Source organism: Capricornis sumatraensis, chromosome 19, assembly GCF_032405125.1.
Source record: "Capricornis sumatraensis isolate serow.1 chromosome 19, serow.2, whole genome shotgun sequence".
In the NCBI taxonomy this organism is placed as follows: Eukaryota; Metazoa; Chordata; class Mammalia; order Artiodactyla; family Bovidae; genus Capricornis; species Capricornis sumatraensis.
The window spans coordinates 54,876,933-54,898,531 of NC_091087.1; positions in this window are offsets into that span (position 1 = coordinate 54,876,933).

A 21,599-nucleotide genomic window follows, 5' to 3' on the forward strand; every position below is an offset into this window, starting at 1 on the left:
GTGAGGAAGGAAGAGTCATTCCAATGAGACTTTTAAAATCAAGACCCTTTCTGCTCCCTACCAAGTTACTGCCATTCTCTCCAAAGGAATAGAGTTTTCTCAGTGTGCCCTTGGCGTAATTTCTTCAGCCTGGATTAAACACAGGTGACTGAGAGTCTACCTTATCTCCACAGGGCATTAGTCACTCTATAAAAGTTAAATTTATTATGAAATGCTTTGTTTGTGTTAACATATATCTTCTCTGGGAAGTTGGAAACAAAGGCACGTCCTTTAAGACTCCGTATGGGGAAAACACATCCTCCTGTGGAATTTAACCTTAATTTGAACCAAGATCTGTGAAAGAAAAGCACTTTAGTGTATTGTTCCTTTGCTCCACCCCTCTATTCGCTTATCTAAATGGGGTTACTGTTGCTCTGCGTTTTTTAACTCTTCACATTCCAAACCTTGCTTTCCTGAACTTAAAATAATCTTAGAAGTATATCCAAATGATTGTAGCAAACAATTATGCCTTTTTAAGTATGAGTGGCTTTATGTAATATATTAATTCTGATATCTTTAAAATTAAGTACATTAAATATATAGCCAGTTATGCTTACATGTCTTATTGTTCATTATGTTGTTTTAACAAGTGGTACATTGTAAAGGATATTTGAGTTCCTGAAAATCTTCTCTAAGGTTCACTTGTTAGGAAACTTTGTCATGTATGCATTGTTCATACTTTATTCGAAGTAAAGAATAATTAGAAGAAAAGTTTACATTAGGAATGATGAGAAGATGTATTTGAAAGGCTGATTTCGACCTCGCTTTTCCTTCAGTCTGTTTGCCTAGTCTTGTATTGCTTTCAATGTATTTAAATCCATAGATGCACCAATGCTTTTTAAAAGTAAAAGCAAAGCTTCTATAGCTGCTATCCACCCTCATACAGATGAGTTTATAAGCAGCAAAGGGAGCATCTTTTAAATACTAAGTTTACATTTTTAAAAATTCTGCTTATATGAATATATAAACTTTCTTTGATAGTAGCTACCAACAAAGTTGTAATTATTCAAATGACTTTTCTTCTTTTTTTATTTATCCTTTGGCCATGCCACACTGCATATGGGAGCAGAATTCCCGGACCAGAAATCAAACCTGTGCCCCCTGAATTAGCAGCATGGAGTCTTAACCACTGGACCACCAGGGAAGTCCCCTTTCATTATCTTTCATTAAGTTAAGAAAAAAAATAACAAGCTAAATTTGAATATAAACTTAGCTACTCATTTAAAATATACACATATAAGATTTTTAAATTAATATGTGCTCAATTCTACTCAAAATAACTATCTTCAGCATTATTAAATTGAAAATTTCTTATCAAAATAAAAAATAACAAAACATTTACAGATTCCTGCAGTCACATATTCCTTATCATATAGTATGTTTCATGTAAACAATAACATTGAAATTAGTTTGCTAAATAGGTTTTTTTAATGGGATATATGAATGATACATTTAGGGCGTTGGGACATTTATCACAAGTAACATCAAATCAAGGCATCATTGTTCTCCTCCTCAGCCCTGCCTACATTTACTGGTTCCAACCAACCCTCATATGACATTTATTGAAGCTTAGTTTCTACCACTTGTTAGCACTTGATTATATACTATGACTGCTATTTGAATTCGTAATTTTTATTGCTTTTTCGTGGAAATTATAAACTCAGAATAATAGTGAGTGGACAACTGGAATACTTTAATTTACCTCTTAGACTCAAATCCTTGTTTATCTTGGACTTTACACTATATTAGATACTGCTGCTGCTGCTGCTGCTAAGTCACTTCAGTCGTGTTCGACTCTGTGCGACCCCATAGACGGCAGCCCACCAGACTCCCCCATCCCTGGGATTCTCCAGGCAAGAACACTGGAGTGGGTTGCCATTTCCTTCTCCAATGCATGAAAGTGAAAAGTGAAAGTGAAGTCGCTCAGTTGTGTCCGACTCTTACGGACCCCATGGACTGCAGCCCACCAGGCTCCTCCGTCCATGGGATTTTCCAGGCAAGAGTACTGGAGTGGGTTGCCATTGCTTTCTCTGATATTAGATACTAGTTTGATATAAATTTTCTTAAAAGATAATAGCGCTACACCTCTTCATGGCATATATAGATACCTGTATAGTATATTATTTATTCATGGTCGTACCATAAGATGCAGGCTTCCCTGGTGGTAAAGAATCCACCTGCTAAGCAGGAGACATGGGTTCAGTCCCTGGGTTGGGAAGATCCCCTGGAGAAGGAAGTGCCAATCCAATAGTCCATGGCGTCTCATATAGTCAGACATGACTTAGTGATGAAACAACAAAAAACTACTACCATAAGACAGCCAAAAGAATATCTTCTACAGGAGTAAAATGGTCAAAATGATAGACAAACAAGATAATGGGAGAAGTGATAATAGTTAAGTATAAGACTGAAAAGGCAGGTGTTAACCAGAAACAAACAAAAAACAATGAAAAGTGTGGACTTTGTAAATGATGAGGAGAAACACTTCGGCAAAAATAAAGGAGCAAAAGGAAGAGAAAGAACCAAAGAGAATTCCAAACTGCCACATGTGTCAATTCTGATGAATCCCAAAGTATTTGCAAAATTGGATTTAAAAAGGTTGTGTGCATGTCTGCATTTATAAAAATGTAGACAAGAATGGTCTTCACATATTATGTTTTAATGGTTTAAGGGTGTGGTAAAACAAAATAATAAAATACTGAGCATCTTTACTGACCATGAACTCCATTTTTAGAAAAAAAGCCGTGTCTGATGAAATTAGAAATAATAATGAGTTTGTTCATCCAATGTACAATTTTTATTAATTCTTATTTTATCTTCTTATATCCAGCACCAATTAGAACATACTGACCATAGGAGACACTTTAAAATACTTAGCTAAAATTAAAATGTCCTTACCCAATGAAATCATGATAGAGTCATAAGAATTATGGATAATGTACTGTGGCAATGGGTAAGGGATAGATGACGAGGGACTCAACTGTAAAATGTAAACATCTAAGCCCTGTTAATAAATTAGTTATTCAGTATCATACACATAATTTATAGTACAAGTGAAGGTGTAAGTAGTATTCTCAGAGGCTATTTATGCTGATTATATTGGAAGGTTTCAGTATTTCCCTAAAAGTATATCTTCATGAAAGAATTGAAATGGGTAATAGAGAGGGCATTATTATTTATTTTTATCATTAATTCAAACAACACCATCCTAGGTACTGAGGATACAGAATAAGATACAGTTTCTATCATGGAAATCACATCCAGAAAGAATGACAAAACTGTAAATAATTACAACATAGTATCATAGGTACCATAAGAGAGGTAGGCTCAGAATGCTTTGGCAGGACAGGTGAAAGGGTACCTTGCCCTATCTATGAGATTAGGGAAGGCTTCCCAGAGGAGATGGTTTGGAGCTAAGTGCCATTGGAATTGGCAATTAAAGAATCCATGATGACTTTAATGAGAGCAGTTTCTACTGTAATGAGAGAAAAATCCAAATGGCAGTGAATTAAAATGTGAATGAAAAATGTAGAAATGGACAGTGAATGTAGACTACTTTTGCCAGGATTACCTCCTAACTCTTCTTACTTACTACCTCTGAAAAGATTCAATAAGGAATTTCACATTGCATAGCACAATTAAGTGCTAATGATATAATGGATTTTTTCTGTGTTAGTAAGTAAATTCCATTCCACATGTACAAGCTCAAGCATCAATCCTTCTGGCAAGAGTCTTAGCACTGAAGGAGGGTCATATCTATACCTTTGTATTATGAATGCCTTTGATCCCTAATTCTATTCCTGTTTTCTTTTCAGGAACTTCACAGTCTTATTTGCAAAGTGTTCCCGGATGAAATTTTTCTTTCTTTCCTCTCTTCCATCTTTCATATAATTTCTCTGTATACCTCTAACCATATATCCTCAAGCAGTTCAAATATTTTACTGTCTATACAGTATCTTTCTAACACCAAATATTACCTACTGAATAAACTCCAAATTCTTTAGAGCATTCAAGGCCCTCCAGACATTTTTTGCCAGTCTACTTTCTCAACTTTTTATTCTCGTAGCTTCCTCTCTCAAGCTTCAACTTCACCCTGCTCTCTATGCACTCTGAACTTTCTGTCTTCCATTTCCTGACACTGTTACTTCCACCCGGAACTACCCTCTCCCTGAAATCTATCTAAATACTGTCTGACACTTATGGTCTGGGTTGTCATATTCCATGTAAAAGCCTTTCTTAAAATTTTCCCAAATATAGATTTTCTTCTCAACTCTTATATTTATATGTGCCTCTCTATGCCTTTCATTCATTCAACAAACCTTTATTCAGCATCCAACTACTGTGTGCTAGGAACTGAAGTTGTCATTTTCTACCGTTTTTTCCCATGGTGGAGAAACTGTTTTATCTCATCACTCCTATCAGACTATACATTCTTTGAGACCAAAAACCATCGGAAATAGCTCTATAACTTTTACAATGTTTTACATGTAGCAATTATTCAACAAAAATTAATTATTAACCTCAGAGACTCACCCCCTGAAATTCAATTAGACAAAGACAGCACCCAAATATTTTATCCTCCCTGTCATGAAATTCCATCCTACTATTATCTGCAAGAACGCTTTGTCACTTCCTCAGTTTAACCACCTTAAATAGCATTTTTTTAAAATGGTATTTGATTTCCTTGTATTTTTTCTCATTCCACTGAAAGAGTCCACAAGTAATAGTATTAATTAAATCCTTCCACTTTACATCACTACCTCATTTAGGTGGTGACCATACTACAACTTCCTTAAAAGGATCATTCAACACCAGTCATTTCCTCCTTTCAGTCCATCCTACATGACTTAGCTTATATAAACTCAGATTATATGCCTTTTCATCTTTCCTGTTTCTGTAGACATTATAAAACTGCTTAATACTAATACACTTCCATTTCTTCCGTAATGTTTCATCTTCTGGCTATTTGCCAACCGTCTTTAGCTTAAAATGTCCTTCACTTCTGGAATATTCTACCTCTTCACTTCCACCACCAACACAATTTACTATCACTCCAGCTATCTGCAATCAAGCTTAAAATTCATTTTCAAGGGAATTTTTTGGATTAACCTAGATTCGTGTATTACTGTACTTATTTTCTATATATTGTTCAACTACTGTATTGCTTTAAATCAGTTATGTATTTATCTAACTTTCCTCTCCATGAGTGTCCTCTGTTAAGGACATTATCTTATTCAAAGTGTAAATTAAACTCCAGTACGAATCCTGTACACTGATCTGAATTTTAAGTGTGAAGGCTTGCTCTTCATGATGATGTTAATCTGTAGCTCTCTGCCCTTTAGGTAAAACAAACATACTAGATTAAATAATATCAAGATATTCAATTCTTCTAGAATTACCATAGATGATCTTTTTTGTCTAAACAACCAAAATTTACAGAACAATAATGCTACCATAATGTGACCTCAAATATACATCAATCCACAAATTATGAGTAAGAGGATGCATATGAGCCTTGAACACAAGATAATTAAGAGGGTCTCGTAAGACTCACCAAGACTTGATCGTTAGGGACCAGGGTTTAGAATATAATTAGGAAACATGTCTCACTTCTGGCTGTAACAGAGTTGATAGAAAGAGATCAATTCACTCACAGAGAATAACTACAAAACTTGGACAAAATGCAAAGTCAAACAAAACAAAATCTGAAGGCACTGAAGCGCAACCAGTGCAGCGGTACCCGAGGGGCCAGGGTCCTGGAGAGAAGGAAAATACGCCGAGGTGAGCCCTGCCTTCGCAGCTGTGTTTTTCCCTCAGGGTGTTTGCCTAGTCAAGGTTTGGGACATAGAAGTATAACAAAAGCAGCTTCTCCAGTTTGTGGCCGTTTGAGCTGGAGAAACAAAAATGGAGTTTAGAACTAATTAAACAGCTATGCTATGAGGAGCCAAGATTAGGAGAAGAGAGCTACAGACTGGAGACCAACGTGCTGGGTACAATTTTTCCCTAAAGGCATTTTCTGATTTCTAAGAGGCTTAAATTCAGGACAAAACACAGAGAAACCAAGTTTTAAAAAAAAAAATTGCTAAGAAGATTAAAAAAATAACTAAGGAGAATTGGTCCTGTGATGCTAAGGAGACAAAAATTGGGGTGAAATCTCACCAAAGAGGAGGAAAGACTCAGCTTTTAACTTAGACTCTGGGAAAGTTCTGCCATAGAAGTAAGGGTAAAGGGTAAATAGACCAGCTTCAACTGTTTATCAGGTTGATCTACCCAAACTCACTCACACCTAAGATGGTCCCACCAACACTGAAGTAGAATTTGGGAACTTCCCTGTGCTCTAGACCCTGCACTGAATAGGAGGCAGAGACTGTCCACCACTGGAGCAGGTGCATACCGCCTGCCTAAGCCTGAGACGGGAGCTGGAGAGCTGAGCAACCTTCCCTGCCCCAGTGAAACTTGCATCTAGTAACAGGTAATAGCCATGTGAAAGTCACTCAGTCGTGTCCGACTCTTTGCAATCCCATGGACTATACAGCCCATGGAATTCTCCAGGCCAGAATATTGGAGTGGGTAGCCTTTCTCTTCTCCAGGGGATCTTCCCAACCCAAGGCTCGAACCCAGGTCTCCTGCATTACAGGCGGATTCTTTACCAGTTGAGCCACAAGGGAAGCCCTGTACTGCTTCATATAATATCCATGTACTGGTGGGGGGAACAAAAATGTGGAAAGAGACAGTCTCAATGTTGCAGGCCTAGAGAACCTGCTGTAATCTGAGGGTGGAGCAGGGAAACAGAAAACCCTTCTCCAGTTCTCCAGGCCTTACACTAAACCCAGAATAGTGGAAATCCAGCTCACTATTCGGGGAACTTCAAATCTGTGGTATGTTAAAGGAATCTATAGCAACCACAAAACCAAACTCATTTCAAATGTTAACAGATGTCCTTTAGTGAATGAAGTATTCTCGTCTTGGGCATTTACCTCAGTTCTATGTTATTTTATACACCATGGGTAGCGTGTGCACGCTCAGTCATGTCTGACTCGTTGCGACCCCATGGACTATAGCCCGCCAGGCTCCTCTGTCCTTGGGATTTTCCAGGCAAAAATACTGGAGCAGGTTGCCATTTCTTCCTCCAGTGGATCTTCCCAACTCAGGGGTGGAACCTGCATCTCCTGTTTCCCACATTGACAGGTGGATTCTTTACCACTGAGCCACCTGGGAAAACTTTACACACAATATCTAGCACTTAATTTTTTAAAAATACAAGACACACTAAAAAGAAAGAAGAGCCATGTGAAAATATAGGAGATAGAACCAGACCTAGCGATGACCCAGATGTTGAAAGTATCAGAAACTTTTAAAAAGAGGGAAAAAAAGAATAAAAGTACATATTATTTTCAAAATGGTAACAGTAAGAGAGAACTTCTCCAAGAAACAGAATCCAAAATAAAATGAAGTAGTATCTTTAAAGAGCTGAAAGTCAAAAAACCAACAAAAAACACCTACAGTTAATTGCTTCTCAAAAAATCAGAGAATGTTACAAGCAGAACACTAATTAAAAAAAATCTTTAAGGGAGTTGATTAGGCAAGTGAAAAGTGATCACAGATGGAATCACAGTAACACTGGGAAGAATGCAAGCACCTGGAAGGGTAAACGTGTGCGATAAGATAAATGAATGCTAGCTATTTAAGAAATAAGAGCATGCATGTAATATAAAGTTTATTTTGTTTAAAAGAAACAAATCTACTGTCATTGAGAGTCTAATGATCACAGCTAAATGAATAAAGCACAAATCTGAGGGACATGTTTACCCAAATGTTCATCTAGTCCACCCCTGAATGTTCAACGTTGAGAAGCTCACTATTTCCTGAGGTAGCCTATTCCGTCACCATGCTACACATGTTTTTATATTGAGCTATAATCTGTAATTCTCTCAGATTTCCACCTTCTGTCTCTAATTTTGCCTTCTAGAATCATATGCAATACATATTCTAATTTCTTTCACACATGCTTGAAATAACTAAATTATCCTCCAATGTAACAGAAAAGCTTTATTCTGTGGTCAAACAGCCCCAATCCAACATTCCTTCACAAAGCATGGTCAAGTACCCATCTAACCCAGAATCTTTTAACTGCATCTCACTTTTAAAATATTTCTCAAAGAACAGATCTGGAACAGATCTGGAATGATTCTGTGGAGACTAGAGCATTCTCGCCGTCCCTATTCCCTGTGTACACCAATGGCATTTATCTTTCATAAGGGGCAGGGGGGAGGGGAATCATGCTACTTATTCATATGTAATTCCTGATTTAACCTCTGAAAACTCTGGCCTCAAGAGGCAGAGTTCACTGAAAGGTGTTCACCGAAAGGTATTGCTCAGGAATATTAGGCTAGAAACGGTATACAGGCAAAGAGACTCAGAGGCTATTTCAACGGGTAGTAGACACTAGTATGAAAGTTGTGACCTTTAGAATGTTAAGAAATAAATGATTGGAGGATGGGGGTTATTGAAAGAGCATATTAATTAAGTAATGTATAGGCCAAAAGAGGGATGAGTCAAAGACTATGAATTGTCAAGCCTGTGACAAAGAGAATGAGAGAAATATGGATATCAAGAAGCATGCCTTGGTACTGAAACAATTGTGTTGCTGTCATTTAAATGTATTAAATACTCATGGAAATACCTCGTAACTGGTGTTGATATAAGATGGGAGATTTTGTTGGGGACAGATATGGAGTTTTAGCTTGGTACAGGGATATACCTATAGTTGAACAAGTTCAGTTTCTTGCTTGTTGCCAGCAAGAGAGACCACACATCCTAAGGGCTGTGTGATATTTCAGTAAGAGAGTTGTTAGAAAGGACTTAGAGTACTGGGGCTTCTGCTAGGTGGTTTAAGGGAGAGTTCAAGAAAGTGGGACGTCAGGCTGTGAGGTGGGATGCTGTCAAGCTCTGAAGATAATTCTACGGTTAAGTATGTTAAGAAATCTTGGGACTTCCCTGGTGGTCCGATGGTTAAGACTTCACTTTCCAATGCAGGGTATATAGGTTTGATCCCCACTCAGGGAGTTAAGGTCCCACATGCCTTGGGGCCATCAATCAAAACATAAAAGAGAAGCAGTATTGTAACAAATTCAATAAAGACTTAAAAAAAGAAAAAAATCTTACCTAGAAGGAGGAAAGACTAAAAGTCAAGCTGTACTTTATAAAGAGGCAGCAGTTACTAATCCTAACTCATGTGGAAGGAATGTTTGCCATTTTTGTGATTTGCAGTGACTTTGTTTATATCTGTGCTTAGAAAAAGTTATAAAGTTGTCCTTTTTTTGCCTCACTTTTTCTATAGTTATAAGGTGGCCTTGTCTCCTGTTGATGTTCAGTAAAGTGGTTGATGTTTGACAGGAGAGCACCTAGGTCTATCTGTGAGTGCCAGACCAACTCCTAAGAACATCCTAGGCTACTTGGAAGTGTCAAGCCAGTTTCCAAACATGAGGGGCTGTTTTGCTGTCTCAGGCTAACATACTCAGCCTCAGGGAACTATGGTGAAGGTTTGAGTCGACAGGGAAGACAGCTGTAGAAACAGAAGGGCAGCTGAGAAGAAATAGGCATTAAGGATAAGCTGGTGCCAGGGGATCTCTGGAAGGAGAGCGTTCAACGCTGCTAAGAATATTCAGAACTCTTGAGGCTTTTGAGACTTAGCAAAAGAAATAAAGTAAAAACAGAATTGAGCAAGCCACCACTGATGGTCTTCAAGAAGGAAGTTTAAGGGACAACAGATCGCATTGCAAGGCTATGGATAAGTAGAGACTGTGCGTGATGGCCACTCACTTGAAAAGTTTGGCAGTGAGAAAGAAAGCAAGGAAAAAAAAAGAAAGAAAGAAAGCAAGGGAATGTTCACTAGAGGATTTTGAAAAACCAACTGGAGTCCCCCCGCCCCCCAAAAAATAGAAATACATGTTCAAGGCTGAGAAGAAGACTCCCTGGACATAGAAACGGGAAAAAAAAAAAATCCAGTGCCAGTAAAAACAGAAAAGACAGTCTAGGACTAAGAACTTCAAGGAAAGTGTTTGCTCTGGAGGGGAGGCAGGACTCCTCCTCCGGGACCCAGCAGAGACTGTGTTGGTAGAGAAACAGAAAGGCTGAGCTAGAATATAGGGTAGATGAAGGAATGGATGACAGGCAAAATTATCTTTGTTGGTTTTTTTTTTCCTTTTCAGTGAAATTAGAAATAAGATCATCTGCCAGGGGTTTGGAGAAAAGAAGATTTGGAGAAGATTTGAGTCATCTGCTAAGAAGTTGTTTAGTGACTCAACAAAAGATGCTGTTTTCTATTGCCATCCATTTTACTACAGAAAATGCAACTGTTGCTGTGTATTGTGAAGTGATAGAGGATTTAGAAGTAACAGCCCTTTTATTCCCTAAAAAAAAAAAAATGAATGGGTTAGCATCTTTTTATAAAAGATGTGCAAGGTACAACAAACCTCTTTCACAGGAGACCCATATTAGATTAAATATTATTTGACACAAATAATTTGTTACTTTTAATTTTGGTTTTTGGACTGTAGTTCCCAAGGGGGGATAATCTTGCCGTTTTCAAAAGCTAAATAGAACATCAACCAGAGATGACCATCATCCAGAAGGATGAATTCTATAGTATCTAGAGCAAAGAAAATCAACATTTGCACTTATAAATGGTCCCTCTACTCCCTCTTGAATTCTCTGATTATGTGTGTCTAAATAGCTAGATGTTTTGCTCACTCCCAGTATTGGGTGCGACTGAGAGATGACTTACTCAGAGGCAGTGGCAGCAGCATCAGTTTCTATGCTTGAAGGAGCCCATGCTCTTGTGAGCATCAAAAGGAGATGAAGCCTGATTAACCATTTTGAAATCTATCGGATGAGAAGAAGTCCTTACAAAACAACTTTTATACGCTTTAATTAAAAACGTGTTCCGGCAGCTCAGAGCTGAATGGGCTTCAGGGGGAGCAGGGCTGAGCCCGTTGCTATGACGACACAAAATCTTTTCAGGCCTGGCCCTTGCTCAGCACACACTCTCTGGCTCTCTCCAGCCATTAATTTGCCTCCATATCATCTCTTATTCCTTCGGTCTCTTGGTCTATGAGTCTATAGCAGCCCCAGTACTTTGCTTTTTCAGCTATGGACCCTCTCCCTTCCTCCCTTTCCCTTATCTTTTCTTCCTCACACATTCCTGACACTCTATTTTCTTGTTTCTCTTGAGAACATGTTTACCTCCTGAACTGCAAACATTAAAAAAAAAAAAAATTTCGTTTCTTTGATCCCAGCATGGTAGTCATGTTTATTACCCTTCATGAGGAATCCATTCTGGGGGGTTTTGAGTATGGTCAAGAAGGATTTCACTATGTTCTACTTTTTTTTTTTATTTAATTTTTCAGGTTGGACACTGGCTACTATATCATGCTTTCTGTTGCTGAAGATAAGACTAAAAGAAAAAGGTCTATGTTACTCTGTTAATTTCTGCTTATTATTAAAATCTAAGGTTGTTTCACAAACCACATCATCTAATAACAACTCTAAGTGAATGTGAGATTTTAAGTTTATCCTGCAAAAAAAGGCAGATCCCACTTCATTTAAGAAGGCTATTTAAATATTTTTAAGATTATACCAAATACAGAGATTTAAATAAAACCCAACACTGTAACTTGTTATACCATATGAAACAAGAATTGGGTAGAACTTGTCCATCTCAAAACAGAACAGACAACTTGGGAGAAGCTGGTATCATTGGAATTTTGTATTCAATACATTTATAAGATAATAATATTATTATACAACTTCTTACTGTTACTCTTTGAGTCATCACTGGCCTTACAACCTTTCACTTTTATTATAATTCCAATTTTCCCTTTCACCTATTTTATTTTATAAGATGATGGAGGTGACTGGAATGTAGTAGAAATCATTTTTCCTTTCTCATTTTTGTCCTCCCTACTTAACCCTCAATCTATTCTTACTATGATTATACTTCCAAAGTGAATTATCAGTCAGATTCCAATAAGCATCTCCTTTCTAATTGCCTGACTCAGTAGAGATGTTGTAACTTAGACAGGTGTAGTCTGGAGTGTTAATTCTTGGCAAAGCATGGTGCAGTGGTCACTGTAGAGAAAGTGGTGAATCCTTCAGAGCCTTGGGAACCTAGAATCTGGATTCTCTGAAAGTGAAATTTAAAAGTTTAACTTCTCTTTAGAAGTTTAATAATGAACTTCCTCAGTGTTTTTATTAAAGAAAACTCTGACATAATATATCCCTGGTAGGTCACATATAAATCTGTGTAGCACAGATTAACAAATACTCTAAACTCTCTCTAGTCTGAGGAACAGTATTTCTTTTAAATGAACCAAACTCCAGATTGGTTTCTTGATTTTGTTCTTATAAATTAAGAACTCAACACGTTTTGAGAAACTGAAGTTCTTTTACCTCTTACAATTTGTTGTTGTTTAGTTGCTAAGTCGTGTCCAACTCTTTTGCAACCCCGTGGACTGTAGCCCGCCAGGCTCCTCTGTCCATGGGATTTCCCAGGCAAGAACACTGGAGTGGGCTGCTGTTTCCTTCTCCAGAGATATTCCCGACCCAGGGACTGAATGGGTCATGCATTGCCATGCCTCCTGCATTGGCAGATTCTCTACCACTGAGCCACCAGGAAGCCTACTTCATACAATAGTCTCACATAAAGATGAAGAAGCTGCGTGATTTGGGTGGCATTCACAAATGGACCAAGTTTCCTGTTTATAATGCCAGTATAATTAAAAGGAATTGCTGAGGTTTAACTTTATTTTTCCCCTTTCAGTATTAAAAATAGAAAGTCAAATGCTTATACTTGTTAAAGGTGCTTTCCCACCTGGGACACTATTTGGACCAATCTTAGGCGAGAATTAGAGAAAGTAAATGTGTATAGATTGGTTACATAAACAGAGACATAAACATGCAAGTATCTGAAACAGGTTTAAGGCTGAATGAAAATGGATCTTCCAAGAAGCTCGTTTAAAATGTAAGTCGAAAATATCGGAGAAAATATTCTGTTGGCAAGATGTCTCGCGTTGAAATATAGTGCTTCTCCAATACACTGACACTGATAAACTCAAGAAGTGGGAGTTCTTCAGTTCTTGACATTTAAATCTATTCTGGACTTGATTTGGGAAAACTCTGAGGGGAGTAAACTCACAGGTGTGTAGAATAGAAAGCATAGTAAATCCATCTTTCCTATTACCATATACTAGAGTCCCAGGCAGTGAATCTCTGGGCTTAAAATATGCTCTGGGGTTGCACTTTAGGTAACATTGAATTCTCACTTCTACTTTACATTTCCTTCCCTCCTAATTTTGCTTCATGATCGAAGATATTTACAGGAAAATCATGATATTTTTTATTAGTAATTCATCCATCCTATGGCACCCTGCTCACCTGAAGTCACATAATTGTTTATATGTTGGAATTAAAGCTTTTTTGGTGGTTATTTTGAATACATTGTTACTCACAGAATAGTTCTTACATTGAGTCCAGAATGTGGTTACTCTGAAGTCCTCAAAATGTTGTAAAAATTAATTCCCAGATAGCTATACCTACATATAACTTATTCTGGTCATGCATGCTATGTTAAACTCTTACTCAAATTATTAATCTGTAAAATCTAAGTCACTGGCATCTTTACCCAGTATAAATGCCTTTCTCTCCCCAGTATTTCTAAACACGTGATAATGAACAAAGGAAGCACAGCAGTCCGCCAGGTGTGGAATAGTATGTCACATTGAGGACGAAGATGAAACTGCTACTTGATGTTACAAAAGAGATTTTATAAAAGGTGACTTAACACCACACTGTAAATGTCTAGGTCACCAAGATTCAGATCCATTCTTTAATAAGTTAATAAAATGTGGAGTAGGGTTCAGGGGAGAAGTCATTCATTCCTTGACAATTTGTAATACAGATTTGGAGTTTGATAACTCATCTAAAGATTAGTGTTACCCATAGACTTCTTTATTAGAGATTCAGAATATCTGCAAGTCAATGTTTTACATCCTTTTTGATGTAAATGAAAACCATAAAGTCTTCATAAAAGTAAGTACATGTTTTAATGTAAGCTGTATTCAGGATGTTACTGTGTAAGACAAAAAGAGGAGAGAAAAAAACAGAAGAAAATGAAGGAAGAAAGAACTGAGGTCTTCTCCTTAACATTACCTATCACAATAGATTTTTCTCCTCCACCTCCCCTAGATTCCTAGGCCTAAAAACTGGGGGAAGTGGTCCAAGTTTCTTGGGATAAATGTGTAGTTTTCACCACTTAATGCGGAAGGGAATAAATAACAAAATTCCTGTATCTCTGTTGATGTATGGCAGAAACCAATGAATATTGTAAAGCAATCACCTTTCAATTAAAACTAATTTTTTTTAAAAAAGCTAAAAAATACCCTGTATCTCATGATGAGAATAATACCTAGCTGAAAGTCTTACATCTGAAATGCTTTTCTTGGTTTGCCCCCAAATCAACAGATCACTTAATCTATTGCTTTCATGCTTAGGGGACAGTCATAGGAACAGAAGGATCTTCTGTATGCTCTTCTAAATCCGCATATCTAATTGTGTGTGTCTCCACACACACATCCTATATCTGGCATATCTATCTACCTATCGATATCTATTATTCTAGTTACTTAGTCCAACTCTTTGCAAACCCAGGGACTGTACCCACCAGGCTCCTCTGTCCATGAAATTCTCCAGGCAAGAATACTGGAGTGGGTAGCCATTCCCTTTTCCAGGGGATCTCCCAGACCCAGGGATTGAACCTGGTTCTCCTGCATTGTAGATGGATGCTTTATGGGTCTGAGCCACCAGAGAAACCTATAGTATATGTGTGCTGGCTCTAATGCCCTGAAGAGAAAAGTGAAGAGTCAAAGCTTCAAGATTGGAATAGCCATGACTAATTGGCGAGGGATGACTAACCCTAACCCATGGTTACTACCATAGAGCATTTTATGTATTCTCACACACACATAAAAGAAGTTTCTATTTTCTTTATTATTATTCGTTATCTGATTGAAATAAAACTGCAACACATACTGTCCACAATAATGAGTGACGGGGGAAATAGGGTTGCATAGAAAGTACGCCTAGCAATGAGATGACTCAAATTTTAGACACAGAAGTCTTCTTTGATCTTGATTCTTAGGGAATTGCATACACGCACACGCACGCACACACACCTGAAATCAAGGTACCTAACAGTACCCTTTTTAGCCCCTGGTTTCACCTGCGTCCACTCAGGACCGCAGGTCCCGGAGGCGACTGAAAGGGCAAAGATGGCAGTGGAGGCCGGGAGGAGGCGCTCGCGTGGAGGTCGGGGTCCGGGCAGTGTCCACCCGCCCGGAAGCGAAGGTACAGCACCTCACGTCCGGGGCTGTGGCCTGGCGCCTGGGTACCGGACGTGGTGTCCGGCCGTCGGGGCTCAGGCTCCTGCTGCCGTTCTGCGATTAATGCAGGTGGCTGCTGTGAAAGCCTGAGAGCAGCGGGCTCCAGGACAGGGGCTATTTAAAGCCGGGTATATCAGTGCTGCGTTGCGAGTATAGCTGGCTTGGAGCCCAGGACGCCGGGGGGTCGGGCTGCGCCGCCAGGATGCTGAGAGCCCTTCGCGCTCAGCCGTGGGCGCAGGGCGTCCTTTCTGGCGGGCGCGCGGGGGCCCCCGCTACTTCACAGCTGGAGCCCGGGAGGGAAGAGAGTAAACACCCAGCCCTCTGGGCCGCCCTCGGGGAATGGCCGCAAAGGGAGACACGAAAAATAAATCAAGCCCGAGAGCCGCCCCGCCCCCTCCCCCGCTGCCTCCGCGGGCGGCGCCGTCGGGTCCTGCAGCCTCCGGGAGGGCCCGCGCCCCCGCGCGCCGGGGGTGTCGCATCCCGGCCGGGCCCGCTGCAACTGCGCCTCAGAGCGGGTCCCGGGAGCGCGCCTCGCTGGCCTGCCCCGCCCGGCCGGGCCCCTCGGGCGGGATAGAGCCCCGCTTTGCTCTTTTCGTTGGCCAAGCACAATTGTGTTATTGGAGATAATGAATTCAATCCCCATCAAAGGGCATTAGGCTCGCCCGGGCCCTGGAGTTGCTGATGCCTTTTTTTTTTTTTTCTTAACCTGGAATGAAAGGCAGAGGAGGAAAAAAAAAAAAATTCTCTAGGGGAGCCTTTCCCCTGATCGCAGCTTTTGAAGTGAAGGGGCCCAGGCATTGTTGTTCACCTCGCGGCCCATACGGCTGAAGAAAGCCTGGGCTTTTGATGGGCTGAGAACCGCCTCTGCAATGAGCACCACGTCGGGCCGCGCGGCCTGCGGACAGCATATGTCTCGCGGGTGCGCCAGCACTGTCTGGCGGGCGGGGCCGCAGGCCTGGCGAGAGGGGCCTCGGCCGTACCAGCTGAGAGGCTGGAACCAGAGAACAGACCCGCACCCACCAGGAGCGTCCTCTGGGGCCTGGGGTCGCAGTTCCTCGCGCCCACTTCGTGGCGTAGCGCAGGGGATGCCTTCGTGGTTAATCAGTTAAGACCCCCGACTGGGAGCCCAGACAGCCCTTTGGAGGTGAGGCTGGGGAAGGCAGTGGGTGAAGGAGGTTGGAAGTCTTTAGGTTTAGTCACTGGGACCCAACATCTAAGGTGGCTGTCTCAGCTAGAGCTGGATAAGTCTGCGGAGGTGTAACAGCACCGCAGGCAGGGGCATCCGTGCCACACGCAGTTAGAATTTTTCACCTGTGACTCGAGGACACCGCGCAGGGCGACCCAGCTCCGGGCGGGGGGCGGCGGGTGAGGGCTGAACGCGGGGCGGGGGACCCGGAGGCGCACGGCCCGCTCGGCCAGCGGGGCAGGTTCTCCAGCATGCGTGGCGTCCGGGCCTCGCAGTTCTGAACCCGGGCCTGCACATTAGCGTCAGATCGCTCTTTCTAAATCACTTGGTGCAGGCATTTAAGTTTGCTTACAGCGCCCTCAACGTGAACCTTCCCCACTTGGATTCGCAACCCGTGCCCCCTCCCTCTCCTGCCGCCGGCTCGCCTCTGAACACTTTGGCCCAAGGGTCAGCAGCTAGATGCGTTCCCTTTCCTTCTCTCCCTTCCCTGTCTCCAACCCCCCTCTACCCCTCCTCAAAGGATCTGGGTTATCCGCCCCATTAATATATTAGCCAGGCATAACACAAAGGAAGCGCGTGTCAGCAGAAGGCAGTGATTCCAGGCAGAGAAGAAACCTGGCCGGTGCCCTACGCTACAACACGGCTCATTGCAGTTGGAGCTTGTGAATCGGCCTCCACCTAGGAAGAAGCGGTGGAGAACGCGGCAGGAGGTGGCCCTCCGAGTTGAGGAGATTTGGGGTTAGGCGTTTGTAGCTGGGCTATGGAACTGAAGCAGTAGGCTTCCAGGTGGGACCCAGGGCTACTGGAACGTCCCAGAAACACCCCAGTCACCTGAATCGCGCCAAGAAAATCAGCTTTCCAGGAGTGCAGCACTAGGCGGGAGTGTCCCTGCTCCCTCGTGCATAATGTGTTCTTAAAATTAAATCTATAAACGAAACACTCCCCCACCCCCAAGAAGCCCCTTACATTCTTCTCATTAAATTGTTTGTGTTTTAAAATAACAACTCCTTGGTGTGTGTGTGAGAGAGGGAGAAAGGGAGAAAGAGAGAGAGAAAGCGGACCTGGGACATGATCAGACAAGCAAAGGACTAACTGAAATTTCATGGGAGAGAGGGGAAAAAAACTAAGGAGGTTTCCAGTTGAAAACATTTTCCCCCTAATTCCAGGCAATGCTTGGGGGGGGGGGGGCGGTATTTCCAGGTTGTTTTTCTTAGTTTCAAGATTAAAAAAGAAAGAAAAAGAAAAAGTCCCTGGTGTGTAATGTTGAAGAGGAGTTGAGAAAGAAATAGAAAGTCAACCTAAGGCAACCTCACTCACACTGAGTGGCACTGACCAGCCCCTGTCTCAACTTGCTCTGGATGTGCCTTGACTGGCATCCCACTTGAATTCTGAGGTCTTCAAGCATTTATTCCATTCAAGCCCTTTCCTTCCCGGATTTTGAGAAAGAATATTCTGCTTTTATACTCTAAGTTGACTAGGACATAGAGAACCCCAAAACATCAGGAAGTGATATCTAGAAGGAGGGATGCTCCTCACTTTCCAGGGCTGCAGAGGGGAGCTCATGCTCACCATGAGCTTTGCTCTTACACTGTGCACTTAAGAGCTAATATAATTGGAGAAATGAGGAAGTTAGAAAGGTAGCAAGGGAGAATTTCCCCTTTGTCACATTAAAAGACGTATTCATAAGAAGGAAAATGCATGCACTTTACAAGTTAAAGTTGAATAGAATGGATATGTTCCAGCCCCAAATTGCTTACTAGTATGATGGCTGGAGAAGGGAAAAAAAAAAAAAAAAAAAAATGAAGGCTGCAGTCCCAGCTGTCCAAAGTTCAATGAACTGAATTAGACCAGGAGCTAAAAAGAGAAACACCAGTGGAAACATTATGGCCTCAAACTTTACTATTTGGAAAGGGGGGGGGGGATGAGAATATTTAAAGTAATCTGTTTTTAAATGTTAATTGGATACACTAGGATCATTTGTAGAAAATAAAAACTTGAATAAATGACTTCTTAAAAACCTTTTCTCTCTCCAAATGGATTCTATTTTTAAGTAGTAAGGTTGTAAAACCTTCCAAGTTATTTCATTTTATTACATTCTTACTCTCATGAGTTTCTACATATGCCAATGATTCTTTCAGTTCAGGAAAAGCTTATTCTAGATTTCAGCATAATTTCATTTCCTATTTAGTCCAAGGTAGCTTACAAATAATCACCTTTTCGCACATAATTATCTTGAAGTAATTAGACATTATCTTAACTCCATTTAGTTGCAAAACACATTTTACTACAATTCAAATAAGCAATTTAAATTTGATTTTTGAAAGAAACATTTAAACAAATTATTAATCTATTACATAATTTAAACAATTACATCTTTTTAAAGCATGTTTCCTCTTGACATATTGAAGTATCACATTAAAATACATTATAGCTAAATGTTCTGCAATATTACTGCTAAATCAACAGAAGACCAATTGATCTTGAGGAAAGGTTAATTAATTTGGGCTACAGGTCTTCTACACTGGCCTGCATTGAGAGGAATTTGTATCGATCACAGAAGTTTTCTGCAAAGAAATGTAATAAGCATTTTCGTGGAATTGAGATCAATTATTTAAAGTGCCAAAACAACGAAGTTTTCCATTTCTATCACTCCAGGAATTCTTTACTGCCGTGGCTTATTCAAATCTGCTAGACTCCTGAGTAAAATAATGTTTTTGATACTTTCACTGATATCAATCGGGTATCTAGCTTTCAGAGACTGAAAACAGAAGTTGAGAACTTTAATAGAATTTTCTTTGTTTAATCCCTCCTGCCATAATGATTCTCACCAGTTTTTTGTACTATGAGGGGATCGCGAAGGGACAATGGAAATTAAATTTTATCTTCGGTTTAAACACTGGTAGCTATCCTGTGGAAAACGCTGAGCTGCTTTCTACTTGGGAACACATTTAAGTTGTGGAGTTTCTGAACACAACCAGTGAGCTTTTCTTCATCCCTAAATTTATTAATTTAAAAAAATGTTTCAGGCCTGGGACAAGGTGAAGGTAACTTCTGAAGCTCCCCTCCCCAACACTAAACTCACTCTCAAAACCTTTTTCTTGTTTTCTAAAAATGTTTGCTCTGCGGCTAGTCAGTGGATCAGAGGGCCTCCCGAGCTTTGCACATGGGTCTAAAGGAAGGTTTTTCCCTTCTCGTTCCCTCCCTCCTCCTCGGGAGACCCCTCCCCCACCTCGGGCGAAATTCCTAAATAGAGCGAGTCCGGTGGACCGCGGCTGAGCGGTCAGCATCCCCTTTCCGGCCGTCTGCTGCAGGAGCGTCCGAGGTGTAGAAATCTGGAAGCTCCGGGACAAAAAGGGAGGTGGGAGGGGGTCGCGGGAAGGCGGCGCGCTCCGGGAGGGTCCCAGCACTCCCTCGGAACCACAGATGTTTTCCTCCTGGCCCTGGGGCTCCGCGTCCCAGCCCCGGGCGTTCCGGCATTTGTGTGTCCCGGTTTCCGAGGAAGGGATTACGCAGCGGGAGCAGCCGCGGCAGCGCGGGCGTTGGGGCCGCAGGAGCGGTAACGAGGCGCCTGGCCTTCTTTGTTGACTTTTAGGTCTCGGGCTCAACAGAAGATTTATTCGCTAGGAGGGGAAAATGCCCAAACAATGAAGAACTAACTGCACTTGTCACCTCGAGATGCTTGCGGTCCTTCTCTCTGTCCTCCTTCCCCGGCAACCGGACGCGCCGGCGCCCAGCCCGCGCGCGTCCTAACACACCGGGCGCAGATGGCATCGCCCAAAGGTGGCCGAGGGTGCGGCTAGAAAATAGTCTGAGAAGCCCATGAGGCGATCCCCGCTCCCCGCGATCCACGGGCTAGCTCCCCAGGCGGGTCTCCAGAGTGGCCTCGGCCGTAAACCCGCCGCGCACCGTCCCCCGCGAACCTTGAAAAAGTCTCCGCCAAGTAAGAGACCAAGAACTGAGGCCGACTTAAGCCTGGTGGGTGAATGCAAGACACTTTATTGCTAATATGTTAGAAAAAGGGAAGGGAACAAAGTAAGACGATTTAGGTTCCGGGTAAGATTCCGAGGATCAAGCTCATGCCTTTATATTACTTTTGGAACTCGAATTTGCCAACGTTGCCCATTGTATAAATATAAATAACTATTGGGATTGAAAGCTTTTCCCTCTCTTTGAGACTTTAACGTCCTTCCGAGAGGCCTCTAAATTAAAATTTGAAGTTACTCAAATCAATAGTTTCCATCTCCTCCTTTTATTAGCTGAAGTGAGAGCGAGGGGTTGGATTTCTGGATTTTTCTCAAGTGCTACATGGCACCCCTTCTCTCATCTGGGGAGGCAATTACTCGATAATTAAGGGACTCACACAGCTCTTTTTATCTTGTCCGCGGTAAGGAGTAGGCGATCAAAGTAAAGGCTGTCCAAGTTCAAGCCCTGGCTGGGATGGAGTTCATACACAAGGGCTCAGGCAGGCCAGCCTCTGCTTGGGCTAGTGTTGTTAGTGTTGATGTCAATCCGATGAGGCTTACAAAGAAATAGGTGGACTGGAAAGTGAGCCTACTATCAAAGGAGATTACTGATTTTGTGATCTCAACCAACTGTACAGGTGTGAAGTTGCATTCGAAAGCTTCTTAGAAGGCGAACAAATCATCAGTTTTTAAGTTCTCAGGAAAAAAAAACATTTTTGAAACAACATTTTTTTAAAATACCTTCACAAAATACAAAATACCCACAACCGTGAAACGTCCTGGTGGCACAAAGCTTCCCCTGCAGGAGTGAATTGACCCGGGCCTCCCTGGGCCTCCTCTAAAGCTGCCATGATGGTTAAATTTTGTCTCTCCTTTAATAAAAAGATCGTTCCGGATTCCTCTCTTGTAGACAACTTAATTTTATCGGCTACATCTGATATTTTATTCTCACTCAAATACTTTTCAGATAAAGGA